An 8,494-nucleotide genomic window follows, 5' to 3' on the forward strand; every position below is an offset into this window, starting at 1 on the left:
TCTATGTGAGATCTCAGGTTTTGCTCATGAACAGCATTGCAGGTGTTTGATTTGTCATCACATGAACAGAGTTCCAATACACAAAAAGGAAGTTGTCCACCTTGTGCTGTAGAGAAATGCCCTCCTTGTCCATCGCTTTAATTGATTTCTTGAAGCTTTGGATAAACCTTTCAGCTGGGTGGTGAGGAGCTGACTTGAAATGTCTGATGCCATTTTTCCTCACTCTTAACTCTTCTGATGTGTATTATGTCCGTTGTCACTCATAATTTGTTCTGGCAAGCCATTTCTGGTGAAGATGGTCCTCAGTGTGGAACTAGTCTTTTCTGATGTGGTTGACTTCAAGGGTATGACCTCCAGCCACTTTGAATGAGTATTGACAACAATCAGAAATATGGAGTCCATGAATAGCCCAGCAAAGTTAATATGTACTTTTTGCTTAGTGATGATGGGCACTCCCATGGGTGTAACAGTGCCTGTGGGGGTGCATTTTGAACTTTTTGGCACCCTGAACAGCTTTTGGCCAAGTCTTCAATCTGCTTATCTATTCCCGGCTACCACACGTAGCGCCAGATGAGACTCTTCATCTTGACTGTATCCAGGTGTCCCTCATGCAGATTCTCCTACACACTGGTGCGTAGTTTAGAGGAAACCACAACACGAGATCCACCCATCAGCTTTCTTTGACACACTGACACTCTGGAAACATAGGGTTACCATGAGCTGGCTTTCCTTGCATTGTGATGTCATAGATTCTTGACAATGTTGGGTCATTTCTTTTTTCTCTTTGTAGTTCAGAATTTTTTTTACCGGGAATTGGTCCACCAATGCTATGTGGAACACCTCTGCTGGGTCATAGTATGAAGACTTCCCTTTTTCAGTTGCTGATAGTGGAAGACGTGACAATACATCAGCGTTGCTGTGTTGTTTGGTACCTTTGAACTCTATGTCATAAGAGTGGGCTCCTAGACTGGGTAGCAGTCATCACTGGAATTCCCTTCCTGGATTGAAAATGGACACAAAGGGTTGGCGATCTGTCACTAGCATAAACTTTTATCCGTAGAGGTAGTGGTGGAACTTCTTTATTCCCCATATCAGACCAAGGGCCTCTCAGTCGATCTGTGCATAGTTGTGTTCTGTGCTCATGAATGATCTTGAACAAACACAATCGATCATTCAGATCCATCTTTCATAGCATATGACAAAATGGCACTATTGCCATAAGGGGATGCATCACACATCAGTCTGATGGGTAGGGATGGGTCAATTTCCCCCGGGATCAATAAAGTATGACTATGACTATAATGGAAGAGCAGTTCATCAGATGTTATTAATCTCTTTGTTCTTTGATTGCTCTTTCACATCTTTCTGGCCATTCCCACTTTGCTCCTGTCTGTAACTGTGCATTACAGTGGATGCAGCACTGTAGCAATGTTTGGTAGTGGTTTACAAGGCCCAAGTATGACCTGAGTTGAAACACATTTTCCAGTTTGGGTGCCTGTAGCACTGCTTCAGTCTTCCCTTGTGACTCATGTAAGCCATGCTTGTCAATGACTTGTCCATAATATGAGATCTCATTCTTGAAAAACTCACATTTTTCTCTTTATGCGTGGACCATACTCACTCAACCTGCTAAGCACTTTACCGAGGTTCTGGAGATGCTCTTCATCAATCTCACCAGTCACAATGATGTCATCAAGGTTACATTGTGTTCCTGGGACATCCTGGTGCACTTGGTCCATTGCCCTTTGCCAAATTACTGAAGCTGATGCGACTCAAAGACCAGTTGATTAAATGAGAACAGTCCCTTGTGAGTTTGATTGTGAGGAACTTCCTACCTGCCTCCTCAATCTCCATTTGCAGATAGGCTTGTGACAAGTCATTTTTTGTAAACCTCTCCCCACTTGCCAAAGATGCAAAAATGTCTTTTATTCATGACAGTTCGCAGCACTGGGTTGATGTTCACTTTGAAATCCCCACTTACACAAACAGCTCCAGCCTTCCCTTTCTTGATCACCAGGACAATGGGCATGACCCAACCGCTTCACTCAATTTTGGAGGGAATTCCAAACACCTCTAAACTCTGAAGTTCTCTGTCCACATTAGGACGTAATGCGCAAGGCACTGGATCCCCTTTATAGAATCTTGGTGTTGCTGCTTCATTCAATTCAATTCTGGTCTTTATGCCTTTGAGTTTACCAATCCCCTTCTCAAACACCTTCTCATCAGCATTAAGCGGCTGTGCCAGTCTCTGGTCAGTGCTACCATTTGGGCTGCAGTTGCCTCTTGATGGCACACTGAGAGCTTTGATTTGTGTGCCAGACTAGTTAGATTTTTCTCAACTATTCACGTCTGAAATGTGCTGGCCCTCCACTTTTCAACACATAAAGCTTTAACTGCTGTGTTTGGCCTCCATATGTCACATTCACTTTCAGTTTTCCTTTGGGAGACACTTCTTCACCTGTGTGGGTCTTCACCATCACTGAGGTCTTCTCTAATGGTACCTTAGAAAACAGTCTGTTGTAGTCAGCCTCTCAAATTGTAGACAAAGCCAACCCTGTATTCAGCTTCATTTTTAGTTTTACACCAGTCACATCTATTATGATCTATATTATTCTGTGATCTGCTTTAGTAATACTATGCAGTTCTAGGCATGACAGCTCACCTTTTTTAGACTCTTGTGCTGTCTGATTTTGTTTAACATTTGGTCACTTTATGCATTTGTTTAGTTTTGTGTTTGAAACCTTTCATTTGGTGTGGTTTTTCTCTTCAGTTGTGCCAGACATCCCACCGTGCAAGAACCCTTTTCAGGGAGGTAGCTCCATCAATTTGCAGGAGACTCCTGGAACTTCCGGGAGAGGTGGGATGTCTGCAACAGAGTAGTTCCTTATCAGATAGCCAGCTAGTTTAAATAACTTTAGCTATGCTTTAATGAATGAATGACACCTGTTAAACTCACCTCAACATGTCTTTTACAGTCTTAACCCACCATGGGCAATAGAAAAATCACTGTTGCAAACAGTGCAGCGAGCAACACAGTCATTATTTTTGACTCCTACTAGGCAGGGGTGCACTTTAGGGTAGCCTGGGGTGACGTTCATTTTATATTTTCTTTTTTTGGAACATATCTCTCTCTCTCTCTCTCTCACTCACTCACTCATCGATTTCCGGGACATTGTATATAATTTGCGGGCATCAGGGAGTCACTATCAATATGCAGGAGACTCCTGGAGTTTCCGGGAGAGGTGGGGTGTCTGGTTGACCTTGTCTCTGACACTTCCTGCAAACTTTTACTTTGAACTAACAGTCATTTGCATCATGGGAGGATTTGCCACATTGATAACATTTCTGGCTTTTTGCACCATTCAGGGACATTTTGTGGATTTCACATTCCGAACTCTTTTTCTGTTATTCTGCTGCATTCTTTGCTACAGTCTCTAATGATCTTGCAATGGTCAATGCCCATTCTAAGGTTAGTTCTCTTTCTAACTCTTTTGAGTGCTTTGACTATCCATGCCACATACAAGCCTGTCCCTTAGCGCAGGGGTCCCCAACCTTTTTTGCACCACGGACCGATTTAATATTGACAATATTCTTGCGGACTGGCCGACCGGTGGGGGGTGGGGTGTTCAAGTAGGGTTAAACTCACCTCAACATGTCTTTTACAGTTAGGGTTGCCAACTTTCTCACTCCCAAATAAGGGACAAAACTAGCAGTCAAATACGGGACACGTGTTTACCCCGAGAAAGACTACCATAACCATGAAGCCTTGCACGGGCACCTGTGTGCGCATGCGTGACGTGAGCTTATGTGATGTGTGCATGCGCGTATGTGCCAAGCTTTCTCCCCCCACAAATCGGTTTTGGCTTAATCTTCCCGACTACACTGTACGTACATTTTTTCTACTTTATATAGGCTGTGTATTTATCATATCATTCCTGCTTTTACTATATGTTAGTGTTATTTTAGGTTTTGTGTGTTATTTGGTATGATTTGGTAGGTTATTTTTTGGGACTGGGAACGCTCAAAAATTTTTCCCATATAAATTAATGGTAATTGCTTCTTCTCTTTACGCCATTTCAGCACAAACGGTTTCATAGGAGCGCTCTACCTAAGCGGGGGAAATACGGGACCAATTTTGCCCAATATATGGGATGTCCCGGCGAATACGGGACAGTTGGCAACCCTATGTTCAAGTTCAACGGTGCGTGACAGGGAATGAGGAAAGGTGCAGCTAACTCATATCGTTTCCTCGCGGCCCAGTAGCACATGCTTTGCGGCCCGGTGCCTTAGGCATCAGGAAATCCATCAATCAAGTCATATCTATCTGTCAAAGTTTGCACAGTTCTGCAATGTATTCAGAAATGCTTTCATCCTTTGGCTCCTTTTGTGAAATCTATATCTCTCAGCTACCAGCAGTTTAGGGCTCAAGTGATTTTGTAACATTGCAACAATTTCATCAAACATCTTGCTTGCTGGCTTTTCAGAGGTTACTAGGTTATGTAAGAGCCTGAGTTTTAGCACTCATTAAGCTAAAAAGCATGGCAGCTTTCTTCTTCTCATTCACATCATTCACCTTACAATACAGTTCAACCCTCTCGACATACGACTCCAGCCTTCATTAGCACTGTTAAATTCATCAACTTTCCCGACTAAAGCCATTGCCACATTATTAACTTTGCTAGTTGTGCATCTTTCACAGTGTACTGTGCAGTTACTCACGCATTCCTTTGTTAGTGTCCATGATGGCCTTCTCCGTACTGTTTAACTCTTTCCCCTTGCTGTCTCGTCTCATAACTGTAAGTACAGTTGGTGATATTCTCGTCACCAATTTGTTGGGTCAGTTAAATAAAAGCACTCAGATGAGAGGTGGCTTCAACTTGTGTATTCAGATTGCAGAGAGAGAGAGAGAGCACAGATCAATACGTATGCGTAGACAAAAGATCAGTGCGCATAGGAAAGTTATCAGTCCATACGTAATTGCTCTAAAAGAAATAGATCCATAGATTACACTGTCAACCTCCAATTTAAATATACTCATGACTTGGCTTCCACAGCCATCTGTGACGATGAATTCCACAGATTCACCACCCTCAGGCTAAAGAAATTCCTCTTTATTTCTGTTCTAAAGGGACACCCTTGTATTCTGAAACTGTGCCCTCTGGTCCTATACCTCCCCCCCCCCCCCCCTGCCCATTATAGGAAACATCCTTTCCACATCCTCTATCTAGGCCTCTCAATATTCAATAGGTTTCAGTTTCAATTTCCCTCCCCTCCCCTTATATTTTAAACAAAGTTTTTGGGACACCACAGTAGTGTAGCGGTTAGTGCAACGTTATTGCAGCATAGGGCGTTGGAGTTCAATTCCAGCATCCTCTAAGAAAGTTTGTATGTCTTTCCCATGTGCATGTGGGTTTCCTCCAGGTACTGCAGTTTCCTCTGACAAACTGATTAGCAGGTTAATTGGTCATTGTAAATTGCCCCGTGGTAAGGCTAGGGTTAAATAGGTGGGTTGCTGGGCCGTGTGGCTCATTGGGCCAGAAGGGCCTGTTCTGCACTGTGTAAATAAAATAAAGAAAAACAAGCCAGCTGATTTATGACTAATAACCAGATTCATTATGCTTCACTGTGAAGGATTTCGGGATGTCCATGCATGAATGCACTAATTATTACTGTAATCCAAACATTGCTTTGTTCTCTAGAGACTTTGTACAAAATGGAGTGACTCCTAGCACTTTAAACATTCTGTTTAGATCGGTATCTTTGGAAATTTTGGTAGGAGAGGTTTGGCTTGTCCTGCCAAAGTCAAGTCTGTGTAGTTGTTGAGATAACATATTCCCATCACAACTGTTGCTGAGTGTGCATCATTGTTTTGCTTTTGTTTGGCTATGTTATTGCCACCATCACCCCTCCTCTTGCACTGAAGAAAAGTTCTTTTAAACTCGGCACACTCCCAAACCAACGCTTTTCAAGATTGTTTAATGTCATTTCCAGTACACAAGTGTAAAGAAGAATGAAATATTGTTACTCTGGATCCGGTGCAGCACAAAAAACACAATAAGATGAAGAACACAATAACAATTTAAAAAGAACCCAATACATTGATTGTATATTCATAAAGTGATGTTAGGCACAGGACTCTGACAGGAAATGATAAAGTAGTGGTGGTTGGGGGTGTGGAGGGGTGGGTTAGTGGGTGGAGGTGTTGATCAACCTTACTGCTTGGGGAAAGTAACTTTTTGAGTCTGCTGGTCCTGGCGTAGATGCTACGTAGCCTCCTCCCTGATGGGAGAGGGACAAACGGTATCTTGAAGTGCTATTGTCAATGATAGAAATTGGGAGCAGGAGACGGCCTCTCAACCCTGTTCCAATATTTAATCAATTCCTTGCTATTCTGACTAACGTCACCTTTGTATTCTCATCCACACGCAATGCACTTTCACATTGTTTACCAAGAGAAGGCTCTGCCTTCAAACTATTTAAAGAATCCACTTTCATTGCCTTTTCAGGAAAAGAGTTCCAAAGATTTGCAACTATCTGCAATGGAAAATAAAACTATTTGTTTTAACCATCTTAAATGAGTAATTCTTTATTTTTTTTAGAAGTGACGCCCTGGTTTTAGATTCTTCCACAAGAGGAAACATTCTCTTCACATCCAAATCAGAAGCAGGTTTAATATCACTGGTATATGTCATGAAATTTGTTGTTCTGCAGCAGCAGTACAGTGCACCATAAAAGATTCAGCCCCCTTGGGAGTTCTCATGTTTTATTTTTTAACTACATTGAATCACAGAAGATTTAATTTGACTTTTTTTGGACACAACAAACAGAAAAAGACTTTTGTGTCAAAGTGAAAACAGTTCTTTATAATCTAAATTAATTACAAATATAAAACACAAAATAATTGATTGCATAAGTACTGGGACATGACTGAGAAGTGCGTGGACGTCAGCCAGTGAGAACAGCGAGAAGAGTTTAAAAGGAGACACCTTATAGAGTGGGCGACAGAGTAGAGGGAGACAGAGTAGAAGGGCTTTGGCTCAACGGTGCTTCGGCGTTAACGGGTCGAGGTGAGGTAGGTTGCCTGAGTAGAAAACAGACAGGAAGAATGTGTATGAGGCCGGTTTTCTGTGATTGGTGACTCCAGCCTACCGGTCGGCCATACCTGCACCAGGTGCGTTGAGCTGCATTTCTGTAGGGATCATGTTAGGGAACTGGAGATGCAGCTCAATGACCTTCGTCTGGTCAGGCGGAGTGAGGAGGTGACAGAGAGGAGCGAAAGGCAGGTAGTCACACCGGGACCTGGGGAGGCAGATAAGTGGGTAACAGGAGAGGGAAGGGCAGGAGTCAGAGGCGAGAGAGTATCCCTGTGGCTGTACCCCTTTGAGTACTGTTGGGGGGGATGGCCTACCTGGGGGAAGCAACAGTAACCGTGCCTCTGGCACAGAGTCTGGCCCTGTGGCTCAGAAGGGTAGGGAAAGGAAGAGGATGGCAGCAGTGATAGGGGACTCTATAGTTAGGGAGTCAGACAGGCGATTCTGTGGATGCAGGAAAGAAACGTGGATCATAGTTTGCCTCCCAGGTGACAGGGTTCGGGATGCTTCTGATCGCGTCCACGATATCTTGAAGTGGGAAGGTGAACAGCCAGAGGTCGTTGTACATATTGGTACCAACGACATAGGCAGGAAAAGGGAGGAGGTTCTGAAAACAGACTATAGGGAGTTTAGAAGGAAGTTGAGAAGCAGGACCTCAAAGGTAGTCATCTCGGGATTACTGCCTGTACCACGTGACAGTGAGTATAGGAATAGAGTGAGGTGGAGGATAAATGCGTGGCTGAGGAATTGGAGCAGGGGGCAGGGATTCAGATTTCGGAATCATTGGGACCTCTTTTGGGGCAGGTGTGACCTGTACAAAAAGGACTTGAATCCCAGGGGGACCAATATCCTGGCAGGGAGGTTTGCTAAGGCTATTGGGGAGAGTTTAAACTAGGATTGCTGGGGGTTGGGAACCAAACTGAAGGGATGGAGGAAGAGGCAGTTGGCTCACAAATAGAGAAAGCTTGGAGACAGTTCGAGAGGGAGGATAGGCAGGTGATAGAGAAGGGACGCGCTCAGACCGATGGTTTGAGATGCGTCTATTTTAATGCAAGGAGTATTATGAACAAAGCAGATGAGCTTAGAGCGTGGATCAGTACTTGGAGCTATGATGTTGTGGCCATTACAGAGATTTGGATGGGTCAGGGGCAGGAATGGTTACTTCGAGTGTTTCAGAAAGGACAGGGAGGGAGGCAAAAGAGGTGGAGGCGTGGCAATGTTGACCAGAGATAGTGTCACGGCTGCAGAAAAGGAGGAAGACATGAAAGGATTGTGTACGGAGTCTCTGTGGGTGGAAGTTAGGAACAGGAAGGGGTCAATAACCCTACTGGGTGTTTTTTTATAGACCACCCAATAGTAACAGGGACATTGAGGAGCAGATAGGGAGATAGATTCTGGAAAGG

This window comes from Mobula birostris, chromosome 22, assembly GCF_030028105.1.
Source record: "Mobula birostris isolate sMobBir1 chromosome 22, sMobBir1.hap1, whole genome shotgun sequence".
NCBI lineage: Eukaryota > Metazoa > Chordata > Chondrichthyes > Myliobatiformes > Myliobatidae > Mobula > Mobula birostris.